A 22,249-nucleotide genomic window follows, 5' to 3' on the forward strand; every position below is an offset into this window, starting at 1 on the left:
AGAATCTGACAGTGACCCAAAGAGTGTGGGCTGGTATGCTGCATGTAGAATGTATCTTTCTCAGGCTGCATTTATAAAGCACACTGGCAGTCTTAGAAGTTAAATAGATGAACAGACTTTCTGCTCAAGCTGCACAGGAAGGACAAATTAAGGAGTAAAATAAAAGTGGTGATTTGGTGATCTCTGAAGGGGATTTTGTACTACCTCCTCTGCACTATGTTTCTGAGAACTCAACTGCAAAAGGAGAGCGAGGTTAAAAACAGGGTTCTCAAACATTAGATATAATCCAGAATACACTACACAAATGAACTGAAGGGGATGTGAGAATGACTGACAAAGCAGTGAGGAAGCTTATGAGTGCTAAAAGGCAGGAAGAAGAAGGAGATCACAGCAGAGAAAGGAGGTGGCCTGGGAGCATTAGCATAGGTGAGCGCCCTGTGTGTTGGAGGAGCAGTTTCCCAGGCTGCCTCCAGGCAGAACAGCCTTTCACTAAGGCAGTGAAGAACAGACCTAAAAGAGAGCCTGGAAAAGAGATTAATTTCAGCTCATTATCTGTCTAAGGGATGTGTTTTGAAATGTTGTTTTTGCTTTTGTAATTGAATGTTCGGCCTCTGCACTGCTGACATAAAACATGCTGTTTTCAGCCTAAGCTGCCTCAGTATTTTAAAATGGACTCAAATGAAGCTGATAGAATTTTCAGGGAGTGGATCAATTCACAGAAGAGTTGTACTCAAGGGACCTTGGCTCACCTGCAACAAGCTTGGAGATCCTTAGAGCTGTACTGTATTTGGGACAAAAACAATGGTAGGCAAAAATGTCAGGACAGAGATATCCCTTGGACAATGCTATCTTCTGCCACTGTAACAAGAAAGAGAGACTTAAATCTCACTGCTTCAGCTGGCTGAGTTCACAAACTGAGGGAGAAGTGGGAAAAAGTGCAGGCTTTACATATCTTGAATGCTTTTGAAGTAAGAGGAAATGACTTAGCAAAATCATGGCAAATTTCTCCTGAGAACAAACTACAGAAATTTCATATTTGAGGCAAATGTAACCAGTAACACATGACAAAAACATAAGCAAAGATTTCAGACTGGAAAAGGCTGGGCCTGCAATGCCAGGAACAGCAGAGGAAATCTGCTCAGCATGATTTCATTGTTGGTGCTGCTGTTCCAACTGTCACTGAAGCAAAAATCAGATCCTTCCTTTGGTAGGTACCTTGAAACTTCCATGGGCATGTCCCCACTGACTTGCCAAGCCCCTGTATTTCAGGCTCTCTGGTGCTATTGTGAATTGCACAAACACACATCTCCATCCTTGATGCCATTCTCCATGGTGGTATCAGCAAGTCTGCCACAGGGGGAGGCTGATGCCCATACCAAAGCTGGGTGAAGGCAGGCAGCTTGTATGCTCTGGTATGTACTAGGGAATACCATAATTTTCTTAACTTTTCTGGCTCTGTGAGTGAGCCCTTCAGTGTTACCCACCATATCAATTTATGTGGAAATAAGTAATAATAAAATATATATTTCCCCTCCCCCCAGGTTTTATTAGACTGTTTTATATGTCCAAAAGGTTTTCCCAAGAGGTTTCCATTCCTACAATTCTTGCCTCACAAAGTTCACAACTGTTTTGATGTCTCCGAAAGGCACGAAAACACAGCACCTGTAGTTTAGGCTCCTTAATTAAATGTTACTCTATGCACTCAACTTTATTTATTTATTTATTTATTTATTACCATTTTATGTGTAATATTATTTACAAATTATTTCAATTTCTGTTTTTCCCAATTTTATTTTCCTTTATGCTGGATCTTGTCACTTTTCTCTTTCCCTCTTTTAGTTAATACTCACTGTTTTTCTGGAGAGAAAATGTACATTGACATTTAACATCATTAATACAAAATATTTATACATTTATGAAAATGTATTTTCAGTGTTATTTCATTATATTCCTTGTCTATTTTTCCTTGCCTTTCCATCATTCTTCTTTTTCTCCATTTGCAGTGACATGTTTTTTTTAACCTATTTTAACTTCACCAGTGATTTTTATTCCTTGTCTTCTTTATTTCCAGTCCCTCGCACTTTTATTGCCTAGCACAAAATTCACACTACTTCATTAATAAGGAAAGTGATTGGACTGTTGTAAGAATCATTATAGACAGCTAGATATGTGAAGCATCATTCTCTGCTCCTATTGATTTCTAAAATTTAGATGTAGCATAGTTAGTAAAAAATCAGACACGTATTTCTTCATCTCTGCAGAGACAGCCCAGGAGACATCATTTTTTGTGTACAAAACTCTCATTTTCCAGGGCACTGGGACCACAACACACCACCCCCAATTTCTGTTCACAAATAATAGGCTGTTTGTTTAGCAAAGCCAATGGCATTTCTGCATACCATGAGATCAATCATCCACTCAGCCATGGCTTTTACTGGGACACAAAAAAGTGGTTCTTCATCCAGATTCTATATTTTTACATTTAGCTGCTTACCTTACAACACACTTCCTCATAGGGAAAAAAAAAAAGTTTACACACAAAAAGAGATTTTAAGGATCTCAGTTTGAACTTTAGGACCCTCAACGGGAGCTGAGAACAATTGAATGTCACTTTATCATTGACTTCATCAATTACTTTAATTCTGGCCATCACCCTTTGTCATTCTGTAACTGGTAGGAGAATAATGGAGTAACTCATTTTAAACCTCATAGCTGATAATTTTTTGGACCAATTAATCATGAAGAACAGGCAAATACAACAAAGACAACGATTTCTACAGTCTTTTTGCTGTTTCAGTCTTGTATTTTTTAAGCAAAGAAAACTGAGAGATGAGAGGCAAGACTATTAGCCTTGTTTATAATTATGGCTATTATATTCCCCTTTTTGAGGCGTAGTTCTCAATCTCCTTATGATTTTGACATTCTTATGATCTGAACTTTTTCACTTGCTGTTTTCCAGACTGTTACTTTTTCCAATTCCAGACATTTTTAAGACCTCAGTTAGAGAAATAAAGGGGTTTTGTTTTGTTTTGTTTTCCTACATAAAAAAACAAAACAAAACAACAACAAAAAAAAACTCTAAAAGACTTTTGTCAGTGAGCTGTGCTTCAGAACTTGTCAACTTTGTTCTTGGTACCAGGTTGGCTTCTTGCCATTTTATTTTAAAAAGGGGAAAAAATGTCTAAATTATAAATCTTTGAGAGAAAATGAAGGGACATTGAACCTGGAGAAAGGATTAGGATGAAATAAGAAATATTTCCTTCCAGCTCTCAATCTATGTGAGGCTCCTTAAATGTGAACAGGTATATGTAAAGGCATTCCAAATAATAAGTGAGATGAATATATTCCACATCTTTCAATGACTTAGGAGCCATCAAATGAAACTAGTGGGAGCCAGGTTTGAAATAAACAACAGCATATTAGTAAAACACTGTTGTCTAAAAATTAATGTATAGGTACAAGAAATAACATGGGTTGTTTTGATTTAATTTGACTTGTTTCCTAGAATAATTAGAGACTAGTAGAGACTATATAGAGTGGTAGCTACTTAAGGAGAAGGATTGTAAAGAATTCCCTCTTCAATCCTTTACAAACCACTGCTACTACATCCCTCACATCACAAAATTATTTGTTCGATAAAATTATAGAACTATCGTTTCGAAGAGACTTCAAGAAATAACAACATCCATTCCCCAGCTCCCAAACAAGATCAACTTTGAAGATTTCCTATAGAAACAACATAGCTATAAAACCCATAACAAGACAATATATTCCTCACTCTGCTTTTGTACTGCAAAATACAGATTCATCTCCAACAAAGAAAAAAAAAAATAGGTAACTAAATATAGCTGGATATTTATGGTATCTTCTCCATACTCTGTTTGGCTAAAAGTTGTTCTACAAATATAGTTGTAAGTGTACATTTTCTAGTGTACTAACTTATGTTTTAGTCACAATGAAATATGCTGTCATCAGGCTTTCATTTCGATAATTGTACGTGAACAGAGAATTAAGCATTTGTAGGTGCACAGATGTTGAATAAACAAACGTTAAACAAAACCAACTACTCATTACTTGACCTGTGAGACTTTAGAAATTTTAGAGTTTGGGAAATAAACACTACTATATTTGAATGTTTAAAATACAAGAGATTGCTAAAACATGAAAATGACAGGATCCTAAAGTAAAACGGATGAAAGAAAATTGGCTCAACTATGAAAGGATGTTTTTGCCCTTTGGATATGACAAAAACAATCACTGCAGAGCTGTTGATTTTATAATTGAAAAGAAGACAGGAAAACTCACATAAAATTATAAACAATGCTATAAATGACATAGTTTATTACATTTCCTATCATTTCAGCCACAGCTGTAGTTAGTTAAGAATGACAATTATTTATTCTGAGTTATAAAAAAAAGTCAATTTTATAGGCACTCTTGGCTTGAAAAATACGATAAAGAAGGCAACTGCCTAAGGCAGCAGGTGGGGGACAACAACCTGCACACCCTTCAATGCTTGAAATGATGGCATGAACTCTTCCAGTCCGAAGTATCACACTCATTTGCTATAATTGTTGCTCATTTCTGTGGTTGTTGCAGCTGAGAGAAGTACTGAACTGTGTAAGATCTACTGCATGGAAGGAAAAGAAGTGGTTCCCCTCTGCAGGAGTTTCAGCTAACACTATCTTCATTCCTAGTCCAGCAGCAGAAAAAGGGAGAGAGCTGCCCACCTTCTTCTGTTTCTCCATTGTTTTCTGTCCATTTTCCTCCCTTAGAAAGACAGAAAAAGTTACTGAGCCTTCTTCCTTTTTCAACAGGAGGCCATGGGATGGCAAATGTGGCTCAAAGGATATTCCATGGAAAACTAGCAGAGATGGGGAAACGAGTCTAATAGTCCAAGAGAGGTTTACAACCCATTCTGTTTCCTGAAAGATCCCCGGTAGAGCCCTGTGGCAACCTGCCAGCCAGGTCATCCATCCTCACTACCCTGGCATTATTGTTTCCTATGACTTCCAGCCAGAGAAATACCTCCAAGATTGTTCTGAAGCGGTACAGGTACAGTTATTTTACTCTCAACTAGAACAGAATCAAAGTTTGTTTAAATCCTTTGAGGAGAGAAATAGTCTTTTGCAACTCTAAGTCCACCATTTCAGTGTTCTGCTGCAATGTCTTTCAAGGCCTTTTTATTGGGTCCTTGAACCAATCCCCTATGCATACTTCTGTTATCATTACCATTGTCAACATTTTTCAAAGCCCCAAATTCTAGCAAATCTTCATCCAACTCCCTTAGCCTTCACTTACCACTTCATTATCTTCATTTCATACACATTTCTTATTTTTTTTCTAGAGCTTCCATTCCTCACTTTTGGTCAGGATTGGTGTAATATCTTTCTTGTTTTTTCCTCAGTGCACATCCTTTCTAAGCATAAGGACACACCATTATAACAATTTGTTTCCCACACATCTTCAACTTGCCAAGATTCAGCAGCAATGGTATCCCTGGAAGTTTTTTGAGAACTGAAGCTAAAGAGAAATTAAGCTGATTGAAGGGATTTTTTTACAATGTCTTTTCTTTTCTTCTGCACCATTTGAAATACCTTCAATAATCTTTTATTTACTTATCATCTGCATTGCTTTCTTTATATTTTTTTAACATCACTATAATTTTGCCTTCTTTTAAACCAGAAATTTTAGTCTCAGGAGAAAAACTATAATCGACTTTTTTGTTTGTTTATTTGTTTTGTTTAAATAAGCTGTTTCTTGCTCTGTTGAACTGTAGAGTAATTGTAAAACAAGACTCCCTATTGTACTATTTTTTAGTCTCCCAGATATAGGTAAATTAACAAAAAAAAAAAAAAAGCAAAGAAAAAAAAGCATAAACTATCATGTAGTCTAACATGGGATAAACATGGGATCTAAACAGTTTTAAAGAGTACCCCTTTTATAGATAGAAACATTTTGAGCTATAAATTATATATCTGCTTGAAAATAATCTATTCATGTCAGTACTTATTAATGGAAACCTATAACATTTATTAGGAGGTCAAGAAATTATGAGATCAGCATCAGAGAAACTTAAGTGGTGTTTTTGTTTGGCATTTTCTTTGTTAACAATCAAAGATATATACTGGTTGATCTTCTTTCTCATTATGACTTAGGGTCACTTATCAACAAGCCCAACTCTCTGAAAACTGAATACTGTAACAGAATGAAATTTAGAATCTTAGCCAAAGTTCTCATGGAATCTTGTGGAAGGATCCCAACAGACTGCACTGATATTCACTCAAGTTATTGTCAACTGTTAAGAATATCAATATTTCAAGTCATATAATGGATACATTTAAAAATTATTTTTCTTGGTAAGGATTTCTTCATTAATGAAAAATTACAGAAAAAAAAAAAAAAGAAAAAAAAAAGAGTATAAAATAGAATAATTTTTAAAAGTGTTTTATTCCCCCATTGGTGTGTTTCCACTTATAACAAAAACTGAAAGTTTATTTCTCCTATCAAGTCCCATCAAAGAAGCTATCATCACAGTCAAAAATGAAATTCCATTATAATTAATTTCACTCCTCACTCTCATTGAAATAGAAAATCTGCACAATGAAAAATCCCATCAATTCACTATCAGTACAAACAAAACTTTAGTGAGATGCTTTATGAATAGGGTGGACTTAAGCATTAATTTCAAAACAAAGTATATCTACCCACTTGTATTAGCATTTTATAAGTAATTAGCATTTCTGAATTGTATCTCTGTATCTCCCTACTTACATTCTGTGAGTCACACTTCATGAAGTGATTTTGGAATGTAAGAACTGAATTTATTTTGGGTGAGACTAAATGATAAGATATGGCCCAAGAGTACAAAAACACTCTCCAACTGCTAATGCATTTAGTCCTTGAGACCTGAATCCAAATACAGGATGGAAATCCAAACATAGATAGATTAAAAAAAAAAAAAAAAAGAGAGAGAGACAGAGAGAGAGAGACGCAAAATAAATAGCACCATCTGTTTCGCTATACAGTTCTTTTGCACTACAATACGATAGACGATGCAGTCTATCCATAAACTAAATAAGTCAGACTGGAAATTGCCACAGCTCTGTGACGTTGCAGTTCAGTTTCTCCACTGGGTATTATTTATCATGATTAATAATGAGCATTCTCCTTGTTGTCAGTAATTAATCTGGCAGTAGATATTTGGAAGGCAGTGGTTATTTAACTGATACATCTACCAAAAACCTCTATTTTGAAATCTGAAAGAAACATCTTTATTTCTGCATTCTCTCCTGATATATGAAATTATGCCTTGGGTGAAAAACAAAAAAAATAGTACCTTGATTGGACATGATGGTTCAAAGGTGTGATCTCCTATCCACAGCACTTTCTCTTGTTCTTCATGTTGTGATTTGTCAATGAAAAAATATGTTTCAGATGACAGGAGAAGTTTAATTTCAAGTTTATTATTATTATTTACTTATTTATTTTGCTGGCCATTATGTACACCTTTTGAAATGAAGAATGGATGATCCAAAGACTGGATTTTTAACTGAGCTCTTTCCAGGCTTACTTTGCTTCCACAAGAAATTATCTTACTTTTATAAATGTTGATGAACTGCACATCTTCAGGCATACTGTAGGTACAAGACAGAGCTCATTTAGAATCATAAAATCATAGAATGGTTTAGGTTGGAAGGCACCTCACAGATTATCTAGTACCACACCCCTTGCCATAGGCAAGGACACCACCCACTAGTTTGCCCAGGGCAATCTGAACACCTCCAGGGATGGGGCATCCACAACCTCTCTGGACAACCTGTTCCAGTGCCTCACCGCCCTCTGAGTGAAGAACTTCCTCCAAAACACAGAAAGCTGCATAAAAAATTATTTTAGGATTGTGTTATCTTTGAGGCACTTTCCCATGGAAATTTTGCATTGATTAACAACTTTATAAACCATGAACTTTGACTATGTCTATATCAATAATACTCTTTCATGGTCTCTAGCTTTCTGAAGGAGATGTGAATCCTGGATTATATAAGAATGTAATATAGCACATAATCCCAGTGGGAGTGGACACAGTTTTCTTAATGGAAGTCAAATGCATGGTTCATTCACTTGCATGATGCTCTTTCCTTTGCCATGTTACAGTAACAACAATGATGCATAACTTGGTTACTTGCTAGTAAGGAAGCTCTCAAAAGATGGGTAAGGCCCATTCACTCAAGGAGTTTGTTCATGTACATACTGAAGCTGATGTCCAGGCTGGCCAAGCACTGCAGCCAGTTCCATTAATGTCTGTGACAAGCCCTTCACAAATCAGTACCTTGGCCGTAAATCAACTCTCAACTCTTCCTAGTGCCTATAAATCACCAGTACCCATTTTCACTTAATACATACCAACAGCTCTAACCATTACTGCTTTTACCTTTAATCTGTTTTCACCACTTCTGCAATCACCTTGATAGCAAATAAAATCCTGAGCTTTCATCCTGCTTAACACAGCTTGAACACTTCCATTTCTGTAGCAACTGGCATGTTCACCTTGGCTTTGAAAAGTCCCTATTTTTAACCAGGCACAAACAGACCTCAGGTTTTGCAGCATCCTTTTACAGAGGCAAAAAGTCCAGCTGTGACAATCGACATACTGATTTTCTTCTCTTCTGGTGCCTCTAGCTTGGCTGCTTCCTTGCAGAGGCTTTCCTTCCTTTGTCCTGTATTTGGAAAACAGAAGTTTGGTAGAAGTTATCTTCACTTATTGCCCTGGGTTCTTTCCTTACATGGAGAATATCATATTTCTTTCACTCCTCCCTCTAGTCTGTTTGCCTGCTTAGATCTTTCTGCTTGTTTGTTAACACTTTTCTGCTTTTAAGAAAAAAGCTTTAAGAAGGGCTAAAATGAAGCTACCTTTACTGACTTTCATTGGAAGCATTTCTTCGTACCCTGGAGTGATTTTCTTATTCCATCAAAGAACAATCCCGTATATTGCAATATATCCTACCTAATAAATCTAAAAAAAAAAATAATAATAATAAAAAAAATTATTAGCTAATAAATACTGAGTTTTTTTGGTTTGGTTTGGTTTTTGTGTTTTGTTTTTTTTGTTTGTTTGTTTTGTGTTTTTGTTTGTTTGTTTGTTTGTTTGTTTTTGCTTTTCCTTTCATCCTTTCATACATATTTCATATAGGGTGTACAAAACCACTATGAAAGTCCACCTCAGAAGTACCTTGCTGACAAGCTTCAAAATCACTGAGAAGCTCTAATGTTTTACAGAACGAACGACATGTTTACTTACCGGAAATTTTTGTTTCTTTGTTAGAATCATAGAATATCCTGAGTTGGAAGAGAAGGCAGGACCTTCTTAACATAGGACCACCCAAAAAACAAATCACGTCCCTGAGAGCATTGTCCAAATGCTTCTTGAACGCCAGTAGGCTCAGTGCCATGACCACTGCCTTGGGCAGCCTGTCCCAGTGCCCGACCACTTCTTAGTAAGAACCTTTCCCAGCCTGACCCTCCCCTGTCCCAGCTCCATGCCGTTCCCTTGGGTCCTGTTGCTGTCCCCAGAGAGCAGAGCTCAGCACCTGCCCCTCTGCTCCCTTCCTGAGGGCAGCTGCAGGCAACCATGAGGCCTCCCTTCAGTCTGCTCTTCTCTGCTCTGCAACCAAGTGGCCTCAGCTGCTCCACATACGTGTTGTCCTCTAGACCCTTCACCATCTTCCTAGCCCTCCTTTGGACACCTTCTAGTAGTTTCATGTCCTTCTATTGTGGCATCCTGTGGTAGTCTTACTTGGGTGGGCGGCCGAGCTCCACCCCAGCTGCTCTCTCACTCCCCCTCCTCAAAGAGAAAGGGGGAGAAAATATGATGCAAAGGGCTCAAGGGTTGAGATGAGGATCACTCAACAATTATTGTGACAGGAAAAACAGACTCTGAGTAGGGAGACAGTAAAATTTATTGCCTATTACTAACAAGCTACAGAAGTGAGGAACAATGGAAAGCAACAAGAAACGCCTTCTCCCCATCCACCCTCTTGCACCTCCTCCCCTTGAAGCAATGCAGGGGAACAGGAATGGGGGTTATGGCCAGTCTATAGTGCTTTCTTTCCTCCACTCCTTCTTGGTCACTCTCTGTCCCTGCTCCACATGGGGTCCCTCCCATGGGATGCTGTCCTTCCCCAACTGAGCCTGCGGGGGCTGCCTACAGGCAGCAGCTCTTCAAGAACTGCTCCCACATGGCTCTGTACCACGGTGTCCATTCCCCAGGAGCAAACTGCTCCAGCATGGGTCCCCCGTGGGCAGCAGCTCCCCCCAGACCTCCTGCCCCTGTGTGGTCTCCTCTCCACAAGATGCAGCTCTGGCTCAGAGCCTGCTCCGGCAGGGGTCTTCCACAGGCCGCAGCCTCTATCAGTGCAGGTCCACCTGCTCCACTGTGGTCTCCTCCATGGGCTGTAGTGTGGAGATCTGCTTCAGCGTGGTACTCCATGGGCTGCAGGGGGACATCCTGCTTCACCATGGTCCTCACCACAGGCCGCAAGGGACTTCTGCTCAGGTGCCTGGAGCACCTCTCCCCCATCCTTCTTCACTGACCTTGGCACCTGCAAGGCTGTGCCTCACTCTCCCAGCTATGTTTAGCCGCAGTTTTGTTGTTGTTGTTGTTTTTGTTTGTTTGTTTGCTTGTTTTTCCCCTTTTCTTAAATATGCGCTCACAGAGACACAAATAACGTTGCTTATTGGCTCAGCTCTGGCCAGCAGCAGGGCCCTTACCTAACATGGGGCAGCTTCTAGATTCTTCTCACAGAAGCCACTCCTATGCCTCCCTGCTACCAAAATCTTGCCATGTAAACCCACTACACACACAAAATTGCAAACTGTACTCAAAGTGAGGGCACACCAGCACAGAGCAGTGCAAGACATTCACTTCCCTCAAACAGCTAGCAGTGCCATGGTTGATGCACCCCAAGGTATGGTTGGCCCTTTTGGCTCCTAGGGCACACTGTTGGCTCATATTCAAGTTGCTATCAGCCAAAACTTCTAATTCTTTATCAATAATTGGTCATTCACTTAGGGTGAGATTTCACCTGTTATAATATTAGAATAACACCTTACTTTAGAGCAGATAAAATTGAAATAAATTAATAATTTGAAAAATAAATTCTTGAGGTAGCCTACAGTTAGCATAACTTGCCTTGCTTTACAATCAAATCTATTTCTATTTGCTTTTTTTTTTTTAGAGAAGTTCAGATTTTCAAAATTTAGTTTAAAATTATTAAATGCAAATCTATATCCAAAATTATGTTTTATTAGGAAAGAATAACATATTTTTTTTTGGAGTAAAAAGGAGTTGCCAAAGAAATATATATACCATTAAATACAGCTTACTCATACAGTGCCAGAAAAGGAACTAGACATTTCCTAAGTTAACTCAAGATAAGATGGTATTTTGAAATATTTTCTAAACAGTATATAGTGAATATTGAAAAGCTATTGCTGTAATGATCTTGCCTGGGAGACCATTATTCATGGAGGAGTTAGTGAGCTACACAGCAGTTAACATGAGAGTTAACAGATCTGTGTTGTGCTGTGCTGCACATCCAGCATGGACTTTACACCTGTGTTGTGCTGCACCTGTCCTTTGGCTGAAGGATTGGGCCGCCTGCCTCTCCTTGCCTTCAATTAGAAGTGCAACAAGAAGTTCTCATGGGAACATCCTTTCTGTGACAGTAGAAATTATTATCAGGCTTGTTTTCTTGTAAGAAAATCCTACAGAAGTCCAAATGACCAAAATGGGGTCACCCTTTCCAAGGCCAGGGTCTGCATGTAGTGCTACACATGGTCAGAGGCTCATTCAAAGCTGCGTACCTGAGGATTCCCAGTAAATGAGGGATGTAAGAGTATCTTTACTATTCTTTCTTTCTTTATAGCACTATCTCTAACAAATAGTATTTTAAAGGGTACTTTACAGAGCCTGAGTGCCATTCTTACTGGGATTGTAACAGACCAGCATCTCCTAGTGCAAAACAACTACTTAGTTAAAACGATTATTTGAAAACAGCAGGACTATCTACGCTGCAAATGGAAATCAGTTTTTCTCATAACAGCTTAATTTCTATTTTCCTCTTCTGTGTTTACTGAAATTGCGAGCACCACTATTTGAATAAAGGGTTGATGCCCAGCATGTGTGAAGTTATTTCTGAACTTCTGATTGGCTCTGAAATGTATTTTCCCTGTCCTCTTCCCAGGAGCACTTTCAAGAGGCATTGAGAAAATTAGCTTAGACAACCTGCTCACTCCAGTTTTAAGAACCATTTTTGATGTAGTCAAATACATGTAAATGACTTACAAAAATATTCTTCTTGAATCTTCAACATTCCAGACATTTAGTGTAAACTGCCTCTGTAGGAATTACATGTAGCTATTACCAGATGTAATTCTGTCCTTATGGCCTCTCAGTGTCAGCCCTAGAGCTCAAATTGACAATCCTGGAGTAAAATTGAAATGATTCTCCGACAACTTGATTAAGTGACCCTGAGACAAGCAAGGGTTTGGACTTGCATTGGCCTTTCTTTGGCAGTTGCCTATATACATATACATTATTATAAATATGCAACCAACCATAATTGCTACAGAGAAAATATACCATCTGTTATTGTAGAATCTGTAATATGACGCTAATTCATAGAATCATAGAATGGTTTGGGTTGGAAGGGACCTTAAAGACCATCCAGTTCCAAGCCCCCTTCTATAGGCAGGGACATCTTCCACTAGGCCAGGTTCCTCAAAGCCCCATCCAGCCTGATATTGAACACTTCCAGGGATGGGGCATACACAATTCTTTTTGGCAACTTGTTCTTGTGCCTCACCACCCTCAGAGTAAAGAATTTCTTCCTTATATCGATTTAAATCTCACCTCTTTTAGTTTAAAATCATTATCCTCTTTCACTATACTCCCTGATTAAGTGTCCAGATTTCCAGTAGACCCCTTTTAGGTACTGGAAAACTGTTCTAAGGTCTCCCCAGAGCCTTCTCTTCTCCAGGCTGAACAATCCCAACTCCCTCAGCCTGTCTTCATAGGAGAGGTGCTACAGCCCTCTGATAATTCTCATGGCCCTCCTCTGGATCCTCTCTAACAGGTTCATGTCCCTCTTATGTTGGGGACCCCAGTGCTGAATGCAGTACTCAAGGTGGGGTCTCACAAGAACATAGTAGAGGGGGAGAATCACCTCCCTCAACCTGTCAATCAAGTTCCTTTTGATGCAGTTCAGGGTATGGTTGGTTTTCTGGGCTGTAAGGGCACATTGGCAGCTCATTCTGAGTTTCTCATCAACCAACACCCCAATTCCTTCTCAGCACTGCTCTCAATCCATTCTCTGCCCGGCCTTATTTGTGTTTGGAATAATTCAGACACTAACTTGCATTTATATGAGCTATTCACATGTCAATACGTCAAAAAACAATGGCTAATTTTCTCTTTTTCATCCCTTTCTAGTGAATATGGAACTCCTGTGACTGTCCAAAGTGAGACTGCACAGCAGTGCTCCGTACTGGTTTTAAATCAATGTAAACTTGGTAGTAATCTTTTTTGTTTTCCCTGACAGATTCTCACTTCCTGTAATCACAGATATCACAGGGTTGCTGAGATGGGCAGGACCCCTGAAGATTGCTCAGTCCACCCCCTGTTCACACACAAACCACAATCACCTGCAGCAGGTTACTGATGGATGTGCCCAATCTGGCTTTAAATGTCTCCAAGGGCAGACTCCACTTCCTCTGTAGGTAGCATGAGCCAATGTTCAGCTGCCCTCACAGTAAATATATTTTTATGTTTAAACACAATTGCCTGTGTTTCAGTTTGTGCTTGTTGCTTCTTAACCTGTCATTAAGAACATCCCTGCCTCACTGCCTGCAGGTATTCATGCACATTGATAAGATCCTCCTGAGTCTGTTCTTCTCACCAGTCCCAGCTCTCTGAACATCTCTCCACATACAGTCCCCTAACCATCCCATTTGTTGGACTCACTCCAACATGTCCATATCTCCCTCATACTGTAGAACTCAGAACCAGATGCAGCACAACAGCTGTCTCACCAGCGCTAAGCAGAGAGAAAGGATCACCTCCCTTTACTTGCTGTTGCCTTTCTTAACACAGCCCAGGCTGTTCTTGGATTTTTTTTCTTTCTTTTTTTTTTTTTTTTTTCCTGAAGGGATATTGATGGATCATGGTCAGCTTGATGTTTGCCAGGGTCCCCAGGGCCTTCTCTGCTAAACTGCTTTCCAGCCAGTCAGTTGTTTGCTTCTTCTTCCTCATCATGTAGTTTGTAACAGATATCTACCCCAATGTCAGTCACATTGATGTGCCCACTAATCCTGACCCATAAATTCTCAGCTGGCTCCTCATTTGTACCAAGGTATTGTTCCATGTGTTTCCACTACTCTCTCACAAACAGGATGACACTTTCTTTGACATGCCAGATGGTCTTTCCTAAAGAGTCAATATCCAACCACTGCATCCCACCGTGCCTCTATCATCCCAGTGAAATCATAGCCCTATAACTACACACAGTTCTCCAATTCCTCCTGTTTGTTCACTATGCTGTATGCATAAGTGGACAGCTACTTCAGAGAGGCATCCTGTTGTGCCGGTTTCCCCAAAAGTAATAATATGCAAATACCTCATTTGCTTCAGCTATAGAAGAGAATGCTTGCAATTATATTTTCACTACTGAGAAATTACCTTATATATCTTCCAGAAAATCACATTAGGTAACTACACTTAAGGTGACAGAACCTATTCCATATCATATGTTAAATAGTGGACATGACAAGAATATGAAGCCTCATTACACTGGCTTTATAATGTACATAATTTAAAAAAAAAAAATCTTAAATTGTGCAAAGTAGTGCATTTCTCTCATTAAATAACATTTTTTTTAGATAATGAAAAAGACAATTTAATAAAACATAATAAAGATAAAATATGTGAAAATCTATAACCTTGGTTCAACAGTACATAGAGAAAAAAAAAATAAAAGAGTATATGAAAATGTTGGCTGGAAGAGAATGCTGAGGGTCATCTAGGCCAGTCTCCAACTCAAAGCAGAAGTATTTCCAAGCCCACTCATCCCAGGCTTTGTCTAGCCAAACCTTGAAATCTTTCAAATACAGAGGATATACAACATCTGAACTTATAATTTGTGGACTACGTCCCTTGTTATGTCATTTGACACCGTTCAGAACAGACTTTCATTACCTTTATAATCAATCTAATGTAATCTAGTAGTTGTAGACTATAAGATCTCCCACCCTTTAGCCTTCTCTCTGCAGGAATAAACAAGTCTGCCACTTCATGCCCTTCTTAGCAAGTCATATATGACCATTTTCCAGCCCTCCACAGAAACTTACTTAATTTCTTTAATGTTAATTTAAGGATCCAGATGTAGCCTCTCCAGCACTGAACTGAGGGAAATAATAGCTCCCCTCAGTCTGCTAACCATATATCTCCTGTTGTACACTAGTACGCAATTTACATTTTTCACATTGAGAACTTATTGTTGGGTTGTGTTCATCTTGGTTTCCACAGTAAACACCAGGCCCTTTTTAGCAAGGCTTCTACCCAGCAATTCCCTTCCAAGTCCTCACTGATGGTTATTCCATTCCAGATGCAGAGGTTTTCATTTCTTGGAGTTCATGTGATTTCTTCTGACCAATTTGTCCAGTACTTGAGGTCTTTCTGGGTTGAAACTCTGGTGTGTGGTATGTCAAGTCACTCTTTTAATTCTTGACTTTCAGTTGAGCAATAAGCATTTTGTTTAGTAAGGTAGGTTTTTGCCCCAAATGCTGAATTATTCAGAAATGTAAGCTCAGGATGATATAAGATGTCTGGACATAGTTTTAAGTTCAAGTAATCATTGTAGATAAGGAAACAAACAAACAAAACTCTCAGCCTCTTCTAAGGCTTTATAATAAAGCATCTGAGGTCTCATTTTTTTTAGGGGTGAATATGTGAGCAACTGAAGCAGTAGACTGTGCTTTATTGACTGCATCAGCTGTTAATATTAGTGTAATATGGACAAATATCAGCAGATCATGTTTTAAAGCAAGAGAATGAGTCTTAGGGAAGTCCATAGTGCTACAAAGAATGAAAACCTTTCAAAGTAGCTAAGATAGAATGAGTCTGAAAAAGATAATGAGATTTTTGTGGGAGAGAGGAAAGCATATGACCAAATTATAAGGTAATGAGCAAACCTGAAATATTGCATGACAGCACCTGAATATGATAAAATGGTGTGAGGATAACAGCTTGCATATACTTAATTGAAGTGGTTTTCATGAAGAAAAAAAGCTCTGTAATGAAGGGCAAATGTTAATGGGGACAGGAGCATCAAATAGCTATCACAGCCACAAAATAAAAAAGTCTGCGTGATAACTGCCTCCTCACTGACCCACTGTGGCCTTCCACACCTGGATGCATAAATTCTTGGAGAAACTTTCAAGCTAGAGTATATAGGCATGAATACTGTCAGAATGAGAAAGAGGAGAAGGTTGCAGCACTCATCAGTGGCCTACAGGCATACCTTTTTTTTCATTCTAATACATCTGATTGACTTGCAAGCAAAGAATTACTTTACACCACTCTCATTTTAACATTTTATTATTATGCAAGCATATTAGTACGTTCTTGCATCTGTAGAGATGATTTATCAAAAATGTTTCTACTCCATAAATAAAAGGAAAGCAGGCTGTAGGTTTTATATTGCCAGCAGGATTTATAGACATAGACTGCATTTTCTCAAAAACAAGTATGTGGACCATCTATCACTGTCTGAAGACTATGGCTCCCCAGATGTGAATTGTGAGACTGTATTGTGTGTGAGAATATTTTAGAGAAGATTTAGGTCTCAGATAGTGCACAGGCTCATGTGTCTGAAGAAATATAAGCACAATAACACGTAATTTCAATTGCCTGTTTCTCTTATTATGGAATCCACAAGTCTAAACAAAGAATCGATTGGGTCAAGTTACCAGTGCTACGATACTCAGATGGGAGGTGAGTGCTAAGATACTCCTGTGTTCCAACACCTCATAACTTCTTTCACTGACTTTATGGATTACAAATTTTATTCAGAACATTCTAATCAAACATATTTACAGTAAGTAGGAGTGGTAGAAAAAACAAACAAACAAACAAACAAAAAACCTTGTATTTTTATCTGAAAACTCATAGTACTCAAATTTTGAAAAAAAAAAAAAAAAAAGGTAAATTTAAATAGAAGCAGAGTTAGCAAAGAAGCTCTCAGATCCTAAGATAATTTTTAGCTACAAAAAGAAAGTGCATCATGTCAATGCTGCTGTGATTTATAGACCTGAGGGAAAACTGGAGGATGACATATTGATTAATATCCTTTCTCTTGAGTCATGTTACTTGAAACCTGATGAGATAGTAAATAAGGAAATATTCTATATGGGTGACATGATCCACTTTCAGCCCAGGGACAAGGTTTGCAATTTTTCCTGTACTGGCTCTTAGTTTTGGAAGAAAGCCTTCACAAAAGAGCATGAAATTCAGATCTTCAGACTGAGGGGAAGTGGGAGGCAGAAAATTAATATCAATAGAAGCAATTTATAAAATGTATAAATCCTTATTTTCAGAAGCTTCACATGCAATATCCCTAACAGGACGACAGGAGGCAAAATTAGGTTGATTAGTATTACTGCCATTTCCGTAACAGCAGCAGTTAGTCAGACATTTTGCAGTTATCTCTATGAAGACAGTCACTGTCCTGAAGAACCAGAATTCTAAGGAAGTGACTCAATTCCCTAAATACAGGCATTTATTATTTGGATAGCTAGGTCATCTAAGACAGCTGCATGGACAGTTATAAACAGAAGATTGATAAGAAACTCCTGAAGAGGTAGCTGGATGCCACGTAGGACGTGCTTGTAAGCATAAGATCTGATTCTTCTGTTTAGGCAGCAGACCCTCCACTACCCTCATTGCCCCTCCACCCCTACCCAGATGCAAGGTGCATTTTTCATTTGTTTCCTTAAAACTGATTCCTTTGAAAGAATGTACTCTGTATCTTAACTTAGATTGCATTTTTAGTCCATCTATCAAAAGGAATGAGGTGAATGCAATCACATTTTGTTTGTTTGTTTGTTTTTTAAATACAAGCACATACATCTTCTTCTATCCACATTTTCCATTTAACACCTTCTGAACAATTTCAACCAATCTGACAGATGGACAGTGCCTTCAGAGGCATTAACAACCTACAGGTGTTATGAAAATAAGCTGGATGAATGGCTCTATTAATGCCCTGATAAACAAAAGAGTGTGGTATGAATTTTATTACAGACACTGAAGAGCCACATAAGAGAGTACTAGTATGAGCACTGCAACAGCAAGAAAAGCTTATCTGGAGTTAGTAGCTCTATAAACAGCAAGAAGTCCATCTGTAGAAAGCCAGGCTTCACCAGCTCCGTAGCTCAGAGTTATCATAGTTATCACACTTCCACAGTCATTTCCATCAGCTTGGTGTCAGTCTGTCACTCTGGAATGTTTTCTGTTTTCATTCTTATATATTCAGGGCACAATTTTGAAATAACAATAATGAAAGAAAATATGAGAAAATATAGAGAATCATATTTGTATCTGAGCTGAGAGAAATTTTCACACATACTGATAGATATCAATGAAAATTACATTGTTTAGTAGCTTGCATTTCCAATGTCTTTCGAGGCAATTCTGGTTTGTCCAACTGTTTTTCCCATCCTTACTTTAATGGCTACTGCAAATCTTTTCCTTGTTTGACAGAAAAATTTGGCACTTTAAGTTAGTTTTTATAGATGAAATCCATGCAAATGAAAATTAATTGATCCTTTACTGTCTCTGCTGGTTTTGTTTGTTTTATTCCTACATCATACATCCAAGTATGTGAAGCATGAAGTACCTGTATATTATCTTTGGTCTGCATATGGAACAGATATTCCAATGGCACTTCTGCTTGAAGGTCTAGTGGAACAAACAAGCAAACACTTCTTAGATATTCATTTCTAAGATAATGACACAGAAGCTAGAAAATGTCAGAACTATACTGCCTGTGAAGTTTTCTGTCTGTGCATTATGGTGCTGTGAGTAACATTATGCTGTCTCTCATAACTTTATTGCATTGGAACCCACCTTGCCCACTTATTGACGTTAGCATAGTTTCAGATAGTTTTGTGACTACAGTTTATTTTGCAGCAGCATAGGGCATTTATCATGGCTAATTAAACTGTCTGATTAACATTTTAATGGGATTTAGTTGACCCTAAATAAAGGGATGGACAGTCCCTATGCCTAGAAGGCTGTTAGATTTACGTTAGCCTGCTTGTTATGGGTTGCCCATTACTGTTATCACAGTAAATTCTTGAATTTTGAAACAAAATGTATTCATACTTTGCTGATAAAAATTTAAGTGGGTGCCAGACTGAAGGCTTTAAACTGGATTATTGCATCAAAATGATATGAGGTTTATACATAAGTAACAGTATATGATATAAAGGTTTCCTTCAGCTCAAAGACAGAACTGTCCTACATGAAACAGTCCTGTTTTAAACAATGCTATAGGATCACATTCAACCAGGGGAACACATTGCCTTATTAAGGTTAATGCCTTATATAAGAATAATTTAGAACAAGCTTTTAAAAAGTGTAACAATGGAATGACACATCAAGAAAAAAGAAATACAGTATGCAGAAGAAATAATGGGACATGAAGCATGCATAAAGATTTTCATTAGAAAACACTTCTCAGCTTTTTTGTTGTTGTTGTTTATCTCCATATAGTGAAATACTGTATTTGGTCTTTCACCCTTGTTACTACTCAGTTTGCAGTATGGAAGAAAAGTTGCCGAGGAGATCAATTCTCTTTGATATACTGTCTGATTAGTCACCACAAACTGGTACTAACAGGAGTGTCTACTCCTCACAAAAACTCAAATGAAAACTTAAATGCTTAGAAGCCTAATGATATCCAACATATCTTTACTCATTCTTAGCATGAATGTGTAAAGAAATTTTAATTTCCTGGTGGCCAGCTTTTCTTTTTTTTTTTTTTGAATCAGAAAAGCATCCTAAAAATGCAACTCAAATTCTCTTAATTTATTATTTCAAACAGATAGCAGTTTCATCCACATCTATGAAAAGAGTGCTAGACAGTAAGAAATCTAGTCTGATCCCTGCCAGCCCTTAGCAACGTTCTGTTAGCACGGCCTATTGGATTCTTACTTAGCTAGCTAAGAGACAAAGATAACATGGCCAATAGGTAACCCTTGACAAAGAACTTGAATGATCTGGTGAAAATCCCAGCTGTTAAAAAAAAAAAAAAAAAAAAAAAAAAAAAAAAAAAAAAAAACAACAACAACAAAAAAAAAACCTCCAAAGTAGAGATGTTCATGATGAGTTTAATTCAGGAAGGACAAAGCCTTCCTGATGTTCCTGTCAGAGTGCTTATATACTGGTATACTGGTGTTGAACTGGTCAGGTAGAACATGGGATTTTTGTCTCTAACCGAAGTATTAGGCCTTATCTGGTGCCAAAAGCTTGATGGGAGACTTAATTGTTCTACTTTTGCATGGCAACACCTGCAGTGAATTCTTGTAATTAGGCTGACTGACACTGTAAGCATAGCTTGCCTACTCTGTTAGTCATCCCTTTAAAAAGAAATTGCTGTATCTCATGTGGTTACCTTGACAATCCACAATTTTTTTTAACACAAGTTTATCACAGAAATGCACTCTGTATGTTACAATCCAATGGCTCCAATAGACCACTAACAGAAATTACATTGTCATTTAGGTAGAGTAGGCAATACATATGCAAAATGATATGTAAATGTTCTTACCATTCAGCAAAGTGATTTATAGAAGTTACAACAATTTGCATGCATTTCTTTGATGCTTTTAGATTCCTACTGTCCCTGTGTCCTCATTTGCAATAATAATCAGTCTACATCAAATCTCACATAATTAAGCTGAACAGAGTGGCACTTTCTTTAACAAGGGTAATTGTTCATATGCTGCCCCTGTGTAATGAGTCATCATAAACAAAAGGATGTGTTAATAAGTTTTCACAGCTGGTATTTTGGTCTGGATCCTGGCTACATAAGGGCAGCTTAGAAAACCATTCCAAGCATTAGGATGTTTCAATCCACAAAATATCCTCCATTATGAAGATTTTCCACTGCAACTTTTATCTTCCTTTGCACATTCAGCATCAGCAGCTGAAAAATGAAACATTCAAAAGTCTTGCTAGTACTGGAGTGTGAATGAAACAGGTTCACTTTTACATATCTTAAATAAAACCACATATTTGGCTAGTATTTTTCATAGTGGAATTCAATTCTCCCTCATCTAGATGCAATTAGTGGTGCCTGGGCACTTCTAAAATCTAACTCACTTCATGTGCTTACCTAATTGACATATGGATTTTGGCCAGGTTTGTGGAACTAACTGAGAAACAAATCCCCACTTTGCTCCAGCTGCTCTAGTTACTCAAACAATATTTTCAGTTCTATACAATATGTCAACAAAATGCAGCAGTCATAAAGAAATGAAAGATTATGTACGTTATCTTAAACTGCCTGCAAAAGTCTGTGTTGGAAACCACATTGTCTATTGGCAAAATACTATTTGGAGGAGATGGGGAAATAATTACAATAAAATACATAGGGAGGGTATTTTCTGAAGCTTAGACTATATACGTAGAGAACCTTTATTTTCTACTTGAAAGGAAAAAAAAAAAAAAAACAAAAACCTTGTAACATGGGCAGCAACAGGCAGAAAGCTATGGATGGAGTTGAAGAACTTTGCTTTTTGCATGGAAACATATTCAGTTTATAAAATGCCATGTAGCACTTTCCCAGATGAGTGTCTTGGTAAAAAGAATTCAGCTGAAAAGGCTGCTTTTAGAATTTCATAGGCCTTAAGTATTTAGATTTCAGGTTATCTACAGCCTTCTAGGCTATACCCATCTGATTAAAGGATGTTTCAAAGAATAATTTTAAACATGTTTCAGTTATACTCCTGTTCGGCACTACTGAAGTACTCATCAGCACCCATAACATTAAACTCAGCAGCTGAAATGTTCAATAGAAAACAAAAGATAACTTTTGAATATGTCACTACTAATTAAAAAAAAAAAAATGTGACACTGTGGGTAGGTGCAAATGTGATAAACTATCTCAGAAAATGTATAAAGTATGATATG

The 22,249-nt window shown here is 37.9% G+C and overlaps 1 long non-coding RNA gene across 1 annotated transcript; it reads right to left on the reverse strand.

Moving 5' to 3' along the window:
* Positions 1-18,049: 18,049 nt before the first annotated feature.
* On the reverse strand, positions 18,050-21,015 carry LOC140002006 (uncharacterized). The gene is made up of 3 exons (XR_011807852.1): positions 20,886-21,015; positions 18,951-19,012; positions 18,050-18,574 (listed from the first exon to the last, which is right to left on the reverse strand). It is a non-coding gene; the product is annotated as an uncharacterized lncRNA (long non-coding RNA).
* Positions 21,016-22,249: the final 1,234 nt, after the last annotated feature.

Source organism: Anas platyrhynchos, chromosome 3 (genome assembly GCF_047663525.1).
Source record: "Anas platyrhynchos isolate ZD024472 breed Pekin duck chromosome 3, IASCAAS_PekinDuck_T2T, whole genome shotgun sequence".
Classification (NCBI taxonomy): domain Eukaryota; kingdom Metazoa; phylum Chordata; class Aves; order Anseriformes; family Anatidae; genus Anas; species Anas platyrhynchos.